This window comes from Bubalus kerabau, chromosome 7, assembly GCF_029407905.1.
Source record: "Bubalus kerabau isolate K-KA32 ecotype Philippines breed swamp buffalo chromosome 7, PCC_UOA_SB_1v2, whole genome shotgun sequence".
In the NCBI taxonomy this organism is placed as follows: domain Eukaryota; kingdom Metazoa; phylum Chordata; class Mammalia; order Artiodactyla; family Bovidae; genus Bubalus; species Bubalus kerabau.
The window spans coordinates 120,598,148-120,610,280 of record NC_073630.1 but is presented as its reverse complement, the minus strand read 5'-3'; the positions used below and the strand labels follow the sequence as shown (position 1 = coordinate 120,610,280).

General features: G+C 47.5%; 1 protein-coding gene across 1 annotated transcript in view; it reads right to left on the bottom strand.

Annotated features, from left to right (window-relative positions):
* Positions 1-12,133, bottom strand: part of POLN (DNA polymerase nu) — a 155,891-nt gene that overhangs the window by 22,562 nt on the left and 121,196 nt on the right. The gene's annotated exons all lie outside the window — the stretch shown is intronic.

Genomic DNA, 12,133 nt, shown 5'->3' with positions numbered 1-12,133 from the left:
CTTTTGTTGGCCGCCCCCTTGCCCCCCGCTGTTGCTGATCTCTGATGTTTCCCGGCAAGGCCGCCCCTTTCTGCCTGGAGAGGGTTCCGAGCTGGGGAGTCAACGCCGAGTCTGTGCTTCTGGCCACCCCCGGCAGGGTAGGGACAGACAAACACTGCTCTGTGTGCTGTCTGCTCGGGCTCTCCGGAGCCAGGGACGGGGCCCACCCTGGGCGGGTGCTGCCACGTCACAGGTGTGCTGTGGGCCACGCGAGAAGACCACAAAGCGCTCCTGCTTCAGTCTTTTTTTCTTGACTCAGCACTGGCTTGATTGCTGCCCACGGCTGGCGGCGTCCCAGCATTCTGACAAAGTCGAGTCTGGCGGTGCGTGCTTGCGTTTCGCATGCTTCTGGTGGCAGGTGGGCGCTTGGAGCTGCCTGCCCCACCATTTTCAGTGACGTCCTAGGGTTCGTCTGTTTCACCACCTGACCTCCAAGTTCCGACGCATTTTCCTTCTCCTTCTGCGTGAAGCGGTTTCGCCCACTTTTAAACCCTGCCCTTGACCTTGGTATTCCCAGCAGCTGTCTTTAGATGACGGGCATAAGACCAAAATGCACCCAAGCTCAGAGCAGATGTGTGCCAGCCCGTGCCCAGCCACCCTTGGGCCTCACCCTCCTCCCTTTATTTTGGAAATCCACAGGTGCTCCAAACCCCATCAGGAAGGACGCTGCTGAAAACCTTACCCATTTCCCCATTAGCTGCCTGGGGCCCAGGCCCAACAAACCCGTCTGGTGACCCTGCAGAGAGAGGCCAAGGGAGGTGTTTTGGAGCAGGTGCCCCCTAGTCAAACCACACTGGTGACCCCCCTCAGTTCTATCCAGAGCTGGGAAGTTGTCTGAGGAAGCAGCATGGAGCTCTCCCAGGACTTGCTTCTTCCTAGAGTCAGGGTGTGATAGAATCCAGACACTCAATCAATAGAGGCGGCAGACGTGTAGCGAGCATCACTTTCTGATAACAGAACACACCTTCTTCTGCAGCACGGCACACACACAAGAACCCATCAAACACACAAAAAACCTCAAAAGGCTGCGCACAGCAGGAATATTAAAATAACACCCAGATCACAGTGTAAGGCAAGCAGAAATTGAAAACAAAAACAAAATCCCCAAAAGCCTGTTTTGCCTAGAAATAAAGCAAAATACACTTCTATCAGCAACTTTCAGTGGAAGAGAAATATAAACAGAAATCAAATAGTTTCTAATGAAGATAGCATATGTCAGAACCAATGAATTACACTAAAAGTGAGGAAACTTCACAACCTTAAATGAATACAAATGAAAGAGTAAAAATACATGAATCAATTAAATGCAAGAAAAAACAAACAAATCGAAAGAATACACAGGAGGGAAATAATAAAGTTAGACTGAAGATGGGAGCAGAAATAAAGCAGAGAACAGCAAGACGATTCATTAGTAAACAAAAACCCTGGTTCTTACACAAAACTAGGAGCTAGTTTAATCAAAAGGGAAACACAGGGACACAAAGTAAGAAGCAACAGACGGAAGCAGCAGTGGGCGTGCCCGGAGTTAAAAGCAACTGAGAGATTATTCTGCACGATGTTACGCAAGTAAATGGCCAAACCCAGGCGAGATGCACACGCTCTTAAGAAAACACAGTCATACAAACTGACTCTTGTAGACAGAAAGTTAAATAGACCAATGTCTGTGGAAGAAGTAGAGAAAATTATTAAGGAACTATCCCACAAAGCACCAGGCTTAGGTGGTTTTGAGGGGAATTCTACAAAGCTTCAGACTAGAGTCCTCATACCATACACACTGTTTCAGAGAAAATGAACAAAAATGTCCAAATAAAGTTTACTTATACCAAAACATGACAAACCGCATAAAAAAGGCACGTGATAGAGTAATATTGCCTGTGAATGCTCACTGACGTAACAACCTCAACTAGAGTGTTTGCAGAGGCCAACATCACACTGAGAAAGTACCACTTCACGGCCAAGCAGAGTTTATACCAGGAAAGCAGGTCGCTCAGTGTTAGGAAGCCTGTTAATGCAAGTCACTGCATGAGCAGGACTAAGGAGAAAGTTACATGATCACCTGTACAGCTGCTGAAAAAACCCGTGAGAAAATCCAACTCCAGTCCAGCCCAATCCTACTCTTAATAAAAACTCTTGAGAAAACAGGAGGAGCTGCATATTTCCTTAAAGTCAAAAAGCAAGGCTCTTAGAGCCAGCTTCCTATCAAGGGAACCCCAGGCAAGGCGCCCGCGGTCTGCACTGCCGCTCCACACGGTGCTGGGAGCGTGGCTGAGCCTTGAGGAACACAGGTCAGAACATCGTGGGTCCAAGGAGACATAGATATTTTTTCCAATAAATAGACTGAAAATTTTTTTTGAGATTTAAAACAATTTGAAGAAACTGGAGATGAACTTTATAGTCTGAATACTGAAAAATTAAGAAAAGATTCGGTGCATCATGAATACACAAAATGTAAGATGCAAATTTATTTTGTCATTTACTACCATAAACTGCACCCAAATCTATAACAAAACGTTAAAATTTCCCAAAACTGAGCACACAAACACGGAACATACACAGTGCCGCCAGTGGCCGGAGGAGCGCAGACAGGCGTGGAGCCGCGGCGTGGATGCAGACAGGCGTGGAGCCGCGGCGTGGACGCAGACAGGCGTGGAGCCGCGGCGTGGATGCAGACAGGCGTGGAGCCGCAGTGTGGGGCCGCCCTGCCTGAACGAGCCGCGGCGCCCGCTGAGTCGCTGTGACGACCTCGACGTCTCCTCCTGTTGAGACCATGCTGACCTCAGGTGTTCTGAGGATCCACTTACAAGGCCCTGGACGCCTGTCATTTGCAAGTGAGCAGCTTGTCTCTCTAGTAAGCTGATACTTGTAGTAAGAGGTGCCCTCTCTCGTTCACACGCATTTTCCATCATGCTTAGCAACACTGTGAGCCTTCAGTAAGACCATACGAAGCGCCACTAGCGATGCTGGAAGAGCTCCCTGGAAACAGAAAAAGCTTATGACGTTCTGAGAAAAAGCTGAATTGTGTGATCCGTACAGTAGATTGAGGTCTGTGGCTGTGGTGCTGCCATTTCAAGGTAAACGAAGCCAGCATAACGATCATCGTAAAAAAAGAAAAGGAAATTCATGAGGCTGCTGCTGCAGGCGATACAGGGAAGCCCGGGGTGCTGCCGTCCAGGGGTCATAGAGAGTCGGACAAGACTAAGAGACTGAACTGAACTGATGCCTGCAGGCACAAAAACCTTGGATCCTTTGCAAAATAACCTCTTTATCTTGTATTGAAAATGCCACTATGGGACCTCCCTGGTGGTCCAGTGGTTGAGAATCCTCCTGCCAATGCAGAAGACATGGGTTTGATCTCTGGTCAGGGAAGAGGCCACAAGCCTCGGGGCAACTAAGCCCGCCTGCCACAACTACTGAGCCCAAGCTCTAGAGCCCAAGCTCTGAAACAAGAGAAGCCGCGGCAAGTAGAGAAAGCCCACGTGCACCAACCAAGACCCAGTGCAGCCAGAAATAAATAAATAAAAAGAAAACACAGCTTTTATGTGGGTACAGGATAGATATAGACTCGAATATGATTTGAGAAAAAGCAAAGTCATCGCATGACAACTTAAAGCAGAAAGAAGGTGAAGGATCTAAACTGGGAGAGTTTAATGCCAGAAAAGGATGGTTTGATAATTTTAGTGAAAGGACTGGCTTTAAAAATGTAAAGACAGGAGAAGCAGCTTCTGCTCATCACAGGGCAGCAGACGAGGGCCAGAAGCTGTTAAGAAAATCACGGGGAAGGAAGAATATCTGCCTGAACGGGTTTTTAATGCAGATGAAAGTGTCCTATTCTGGGAGAAAAAATGCCACAAAAGGCTTTTATCAGAAAGGAAGAGAACCGGGAGCAGGAATGAAGGCAGGAAGGGAGGGGTGACTCCCATTCTGCGTGAGATCTGTCGGGTTTATGGTCAGAACTGCCCCCATCTATCAAGCTGCTGACCCCCAGCCTTGAAGGGAGAAGATGGGTACAGCTACTAGTCTTTAGACGGCTTGCCAAGCCAGACCCTTCTCCTGCACTGGTTCCATCAATGCTTTGTTCCTGAGGTCAGGAGACATCTTGCCAGTAAGGGGCTGCCCTGTAAAGTTCTTTTGATAGTGGGCAATGCCCCTGGCCACCCAGAACTGATGGGTTCAGCTCCGCGGGTGTCAAAGTGGTCTACTTGCCCCCAGATACGACGTCTCTGTTTGGCCTCCCCGGGGGGGCCATAAGGACCTTTAAATTGCATAGTACCTGGTGCTGTATGGAAAGGACTGTCAATGCCACGGAAGGGAACCCTGGCAGAGGGAACATCATGGCAGCCTGGAAGGATCACACCATTGAAGACCCCACCATTGTTATAGGCAAATCATGAAAGCCATCAAGCCCCAAACAGTCAATTTGCTGCTGGAGAAAACTGTGACCAGACGTTGGGTATGACTCCATAGGATTTACGACAGAGCCAACCAAGGAAATCATGAAAGAAAAAATAGGTCAGGGGTGAGGGGTCTCAAGACACGGATCCTGGAGAACTTCAAGAGTTAACAGACCCCCACACCAGAGAAATTCACAGAAGATTTGATGGAAATGAGAACTTCCCAACCAGTGCAAAACAAAGAGGAAGACGCAGAGGAAGCCACGCCAGGAAGACTCCAATATTCAAGACTGGCTTTGACTTCTTCTAAGACATGGACCTTCTATGACGAGGCGCTGGAGCCAAAGCAAATGTTGGAAGAAGGAGCAGTGGGTGCCTTAAGAGAAATAAAGAAGCAAAGAAGTCAAGCTGGGCAGAAATTTCGATGTATTTCTGAAACGTTACACTGGGTGTGCCTGTCTCCTGCCTCCCCCGCCCACCCCTGCCCCCAGACAGCAGGACCAACCCTCCTGCCGCTCCCCAGCGTGAGAGTGGCGAGGAGGAAGGCCCCTGTGGCGATCTGCCTCCACTCTCTGAACACTGAGTCGCCGCCATTCACAGTGAATCCACTTGTCTGCTCTGCATGCGTATCTCGTGCTCATCACATCCCCCCGTTGTGCTTTTAATACCTATAGAGATTATGCTAATAATGTACCTTTTTTTTCCTGGATGCACCCCTTGTCTTACAGGATCTTAGTTCCCCAGCCAGGGATGGAACCTGTGGCCCCTTCTGTGGCAGCATGGGGTCCCAACCACTGGGCCACCGGGGCAGTTCTCTGATGTGCCCTTATGTAATTCCCGATATTTGTAATTTGTGGATTTCCTTTTTTCTCTTAATCAGTCTAAGAACTTCAGTTTCATTCATCTTTTCAGATTTCCTTTCAGCTTCCTTGATTTTCTGCTTTTCTCTTTCTGTTACATTGGTTGCTGCTCCTCCTGTCTTCCTTCTACTTACTTAGGATTTAAGTCACTCTTATTTTTATGGCATCCTAAGGTGGAAGCTTGGAAACTTTGAGAGTTTATTTTAGATTTTTCTTATTTTCTATTTTTAAGCATTTAATGTCACAAATTCCTAAGTGCTTCCAGAGCTGCCTCCCAAATTTCTGACATGTGTTTTCATTTTCATTTAGCACAAAATATTTTCTAATTTCCCTTCTGACTTTTTTCTTTGACCTGTGAGGAAATCAACCCTGAATATTCATTGGAAGGACTGATGCTGAAGCTGAAGCTCCAATACTTTGGCCACCTGATGCGAATGGAAAAGACCCTGATGCTGGGAAAGACTGAGGGCAAGAGGAGAGGGGGGTGACAGAGGATGAGATGATTGGATGGCATCACTGACTCAGTGGACATGAGTTTGAGCAAACTCAGGGAGATAGTGTAGGACAGGGAGGCCTGGCGTGCTGCTGTCCATGGGGTGGCAAAGAGTCAGACAGGACTGAGTGGCTGAATGACAACAAATGAGTTATTTAGAAACATCATCTTTATTTTCAAATATTTGGGGATTTTCTATACATATTTTTGTTCTTCACTTCAAATTTAACTTCACTGGATTAGAGAATACAGTCTCCATGATTTCAGTCTTTTTAAATTTGTTAAGACATGTACTGAGGCCAAACATATGGTCCATCTTGATCAATGATTTATTGTGCACATAAAATGAAGTATATTCTGCAGTGGTCAATCAAGTCTTCCATATACTTTCTGACTTTCCTGGCACTTGTCATTAATTATTGAGAAAGTATTGCTGAAACCTCCAGCTGTTCCTGTGGATCTGTGGGTTTTTCATTTCATTGCTATGAGGTTTGCTTCATGTATTCCAAATCTCTCCGATTCGATGCACCCTACGGAGAATGGTTACGTTTTCTTGATGAATTGGCCCTTTTATTTGATGTCCCTCATAATCATCCTTGTCCTGAAATCTAACTGCCTGGGACTAATACAGCTTTTCAGACATGAGTCTGATGAGTCTCGATCTCCCGGTTTGTAGTCTGTGCCTCATCCACTGAACCGAGCGCGGTCTCCATTACCAGTGCCAGTTTGGGGGGAGTCTGGGGCCTCTTGAACAGCATGATTCTCTGGCTCCATAGCTTGTGCCTGGACACAACAGCAGAGAATGAGGCCGCCTGTACTCTTTGGGACTGTGTACCAGGAAAAAGTACACATTTCTCACTAACTACATTTTCCTTTTGCAGTGACCACTACTAAATGGATACAGAGCAGACGTCCTGTAAACCAGCACACCTGGAGCCTGAAGGAACCCTGGAGAGGGTTGGCATATGTATTAGCTTCCTGTGGCCACTGCAACAAACCGCCACGAGTTTTGTGACTTAAAGAGAGTGATATTTATTCCCTCCCATCCTGGGGGTCAGAAGTCTGAGCTCAGTACCACCGGGCAAAACCAAGGAGCCGGCAGGGCCCACTCCTGCCAGTGGTCCGGGGGAGGGTCTGCCCCTGTGCCTTCCAGCCTGCAGACACATCACTGCAGCCTCCGTCCCTGGTCCCAGGGCCTCCTCCCCTCATCTCACTCTCATAAGGCCCCTGTGACGGCCCTGCCTTCATCAGAGGGCAGACAGAATGAAAACCACAGTCATAGAAAACTAACCAAACTGGTCACATGGACCACAGCCTTATCTAACTCAATGAAACTATGAGCCATGACGTGTAGGGCCACCCGAGACAGACGGGTCACGGTGGAGAGTTCTGACAAACATGGTCCACTGGAGAAGGGAATGGAAAGCCACTTCAGCATTCCTGCCTTGAGAACCCCATGGACAGTATGAAAAGGCAAAAATGATATGACACTGAAAGATGAACTCCCCAGGTTGGTAGGTGCCCAACATGCTCCTAGAAAAGAGTGGAGAAATAACTCCAGAAAGAATGAAGGGACGGAGCGAAAGTGAAAACAATGGCCAGCTGCGGATGTGACTGGTGATGGAAGTAAAGATGCTGTAAAGAGCAATACTGCACAGGAACCCGGTGGAATGCTAGGCCCATGGATCAAGGGAAATTGGAGGTGTTCAGACAGGAGATGGCAAGAGTGAACATCGACATTTTAGGAATAGTGAACTAAATTGGACTGGAATGGTGAATTTAATTCAGATGACCATTATATCTACTACTGTGGGCAAGAATCCCTTAGTAGAAATGCAGTAGCCCTCACAGTCAACAAAAGAGTCTGAAATGCAGTACTTGGGTGCAGTCTCAAAAATAACAGAAAGATCTCTGTTCGTTTCCAAGGCAAACCATTCAATATCACAGTAATCCAAGTCTATGCCCCAACCACTAAGGCCAAAGAAGCTGAAGTTGAACAGTTCTATGAGGTCCTACAAGATCTTCTAGAACTAACACCAAAAAGAGACGTCCTCGTCATCATAGGGGACTAGAATGCAAAACTAGGAAGTCACGAGATACCTGGAATAACAGGCAAGTTTGGCCTTGGAGTACAAAATGAAGCAGGGCAAAGGCTAACAGAGTTTTGCCAAGAGAATGCACTGGTCATGGCAACACCCTCTTCCAACAACACAAGAGACGACTCCACATATGGACATCACCGGACGGTCAACACCGAAATCAGACTGATTATATTTTTTGCAGCTGAAGATGGAGAAGCTCTACAAAGTCAGCAAAAAGGAGACCAGGAGCTGACTGTGGCTCTGATCATAAACTCCTTATTGTCAAATTCAGACTTAAGTTGAAGAAAGTAGGGAAAACCACTAGACCATTCAAAGTGAAAGTGAAAGTTGCTCAGTCATGTCTGACTCTTTGTGGCCCCATGGACTGTACAGTCCATGGAATTTTCCAGGCCAGAATACTGGAGTGGGTAGCCGTTCCCTTCTCGAGGAGATCTTCCCAACCCAGGGATCAAACTGTCTCCTGCATTGCACGCAGATTCTTTACCAGCTGAGCCACAAGGGAAACCCAAGTATTCTGAAGTGGGTAGCCTGTCCCTTCTCTAGCAGGTCTTCCTGACCCAGGAATCTCCTGATCCAGGTTCTCCTGCATTGCAGGCGGATTCTTTACCAACTGAGCTATGAGGGAAGCCCCTAGACCATTCAGGTATGACCTAAATCAAATCCCTCATGATTATACAGTGCAAATGAAAGATAGATTCAAGGGATTAGATCTGACAGAGTGCCTGAAGAACTATGGACGGAGGTTCGTGACATTGTACAGGAGGCAGTGATCAAGACCATTCCCAAGAAAAAGAAATGCAAAAGGGCAAAATGGTTGTCTGAGGAGGCTTACAAATAGCTGAGAAAAGAAGAGAAGTGAAAGGCAAAGGAGAAAAGGAAAGATATACCCATCTGAATGCAGAGTTCCAAAGAATAGCAAGGAGAGATAAGAAAGCCTTCCTCAGTGATCAATACAAAGAAATAGAGGAAAACAATAGAAGGGAAAGACTAGAGATCTCTTAAAGAAAATTAGAGATACCAAGGGAACATTTCATGCAAAAGTGAAAGTGAAAGTCACTCAGTCATGTCCAACTCTGTGACCACAAGGACTGTACAGTCAACGGAATTCTCCAGGCCAGAGTAATGGAGTGGGTAGCACTTCCCTTCTCCAGGAGATCTTCCCAACCCAGGGATCAAACCTAGGTCTCCCTCATTGCAGGCAGATTCTTTACCAGCTGAACCACCAGGGAATCCCAAGAATACTGAAGTGGGTAGTCTATGCCTTCTCCAGTGGATCTTCCCGACCCAGGAATCAAACTGGGGTATCCTGCATTATAGGCAGATTCTTTACCAACTGAGCTATCAGGGAAGCAGATGGGCAAAATAAAGGACAGAAACAGTACGGACCTAACAGAAGCAGAAGACATTAAGAAGAAGTGGCAAGAATACATAGAAGAACTGTACAAAAAAGATCTTAATGACCCAGATAACCATGATGGTGTGATCACTCACCTCGAGCCAGACATCCTGGAATGCAAAGTCAAGTGGGCTTTAGGAAGCATCACTATGAACAAAGCTAGTGGAGGTGATGGAATTCCAGGTGAGCTATTTCAAGTACTCAAAGATGATGCTGTGAAAGTGCTGCACTCAATATGCCAGCAAATTTGGAAAACTCAGCAGTGACCACAGGACTGGAAAAGGCCAGTTTTCATTCCAGTCCCAAAGAAAGATAATGCCAAAGAATGTTCAAACTACTGCACAATTGCGCTCATCTCACATGCTAGCAAAGTAATGCTCAAAATTCTCCAAGCGAGGCTTCAACAGTACATGAACTAAGAACTTCCAGATGTTCAAGTTGGATTTAGAAAAGCCAGAGGAACCAGAGATCAAATTGTCAACATCCGTTGGATCATAGAAAAAGCAAGAGCATTCCAGAAAAACATTTAGTTCTGCTTTATTGGCTACGCCAAAGCCTTTGGATCACAACAAACTGTGGAAAATTCTTCAAGAATGGGAATATCAGACCACCTTACATGCCTCCTGAGAAATCTGTATGCAGGTCAAGAAGCAACAGTTAGAACCGGACATGGAACAACAGACTGGTTCCGAATTGGGAAAGGAGTACATCAAGGCTGTGTATTGTCACCGTGCTTATTTAACTTATATGCAGAGTACATCATGAGAAATGCTGGGCTGGATGAAGCACAAGCTCGAATCAAGATTGCTGGGAGAAACATCAATAATGTTTCTCAGATATGCAGATGACATCACCCTTACAGCCAAAAGTGAAGAGGAACTAAAGAGCCTCTTGATGAAAGTGAAAGAGGAGAGAGAAAAAGCTGGCATAAAACTCAACATTCAAAAAACAAAGATCACAGCCTCTGGTCACATCACTTCATGGCAAATATATGGGGAAACAACGGAAACACTGACAGACTTTATTTTCTGGGGCTCCAAAATCACTGCAGATGGTGACTGCAGCCATGAAATTAGAAGATATGGGAAGAAAAGCTCCTTGGAAGAAAAGCTATGATCAAGCTAGACAGCATATTAAAAAGCAGAGACATTACTTTGCCGACAAAGGTCCGTCCAGTCAAAGCTTTTGACTGTAGTAGCTTTTTCCAGTAGTCACGTATGGGTGTGAGAGTTGGATCATAAAGAAAGCTGAGTGCCGAAAAATTGATGCTTGTGAACTGTGGTGTTGGAGAAAACTCTTGAGAGTCCCTTGGACTGCGAGGACATCCAACCAGTCAATCCTAAAGGAAATCAGTCCTGAATACTCATTGGAAGGACTGATGCTGAAGCTGAAGCTCCAATACTTCAGCCACCTGATGGGAAGAATCGACTCACTGGAAAAGACCCTGATGCTGGGAAAGGTTGAAGGCAGGAGGAGAACCGGATGACAGAGGATGAGATGGTTGGATGGTATCACCAACTCAATGCACATGAATTTGAGTAAACTCCAGGAGTTAGTGATGGACAGGGAAGCCTGGCGTGCTGTAGTCCACAGATTCACAAAGAGTCGGACACAACTGAGCGACTGAACTGAACTGTGACGGCAGGTAGAGCCCAGGCAATAATCCAGGGTAATCTCAAGATGGTTGATGTAATCATGCAGCAGAGATCTTTTTTGCATAAGGAACCTGCACTGGTCCCAGGCCTTAGGATGCGGACCTCTTCTGGGGGCCACGATTCAGCTCAGCACAGCACGTGAAGAACAAAACACTCGAAATGTTTATACAATGAGACCCAGATTTTGAAAACAAAAACGAAGGAGTGGGCATCAAGAGCACAGAAGTGTGTGTATGAGAGACAGAGTCTGAGACAGAGAGAAAAGACGGATAGGAAGGGAATTCTTGCAGGAAGACAAGGGCTTGGATGTGGGGTGAGGAGCAAAGCGCACCCATACGTGGCCTTGGCCGAGGAGAAAATGGATGCAGTCCCAGTGGTGGTCCAGAAGCCAGGAGTACAAGAGATCAGAGGCTCCCCAGTTCAGTGAAGTCAGACGTGTGTTCCCGCCCCGTGGGTGAGAAATAGAAAGATGAAATGAGATCTGTACAAAAATCACATCAGTACAATTCTATCTAAACCCTTTGTCAGACCCAAGCTTGACTATGCCAGCCACACCAGAGGCTGTCCCCGGGCAGCCGAGAAAAAGGGAAGAGACTGCGGTTAGGGCTGCAAGTGCCTGGCAGATACAGGGTGGACAGGGTACCAGGGAGCACAGGAAGCTCACCAGGGCCCGCTTCAGGGGCGAGGGCAGATAAGTCAGAACTCCACAGGGAAAGGGAGGCCAAAGAGCCTCCCTCCCTCCAGCAGGGCTGGCAGGACAGGCCTCCAGTCTGGACACCATAGCATGGCCAGCAGAAGTGGTCGGTGCAGAGGGACATCAGACCCTGGAAGGAATGGGCTTCCTGGTATTCCCTTGTAAGACCCCACTGAGTGTGCCTCTTGGGAGCTGTGGTCCAGGGCTCTGTGCCCGGGGCAGCCACAGGTGGGCCCTGCAGCTCCAGCAAGAGCCAGACCGCTCCAGCAGCACTGGGAGCACCCACTCTCCCCAGGCGCCTCACCCGCTGGCGGCTCCGGGCCTGCTGAGCAGGAGGCTCAGTGCTCACGGCCTCCCCCAAGCAGAGGCCACGGACACTGGCTGGCCAGGAACGCGGACATCCTGTTGCGCTTTGTTTCCTTGCTGGACGGGGACTGCCCCCAAACTGCAAAGGGCCAGCAAATGCTATCCAGAGAAGAGGTGTGGCTTCCCGAGGGGAGGCA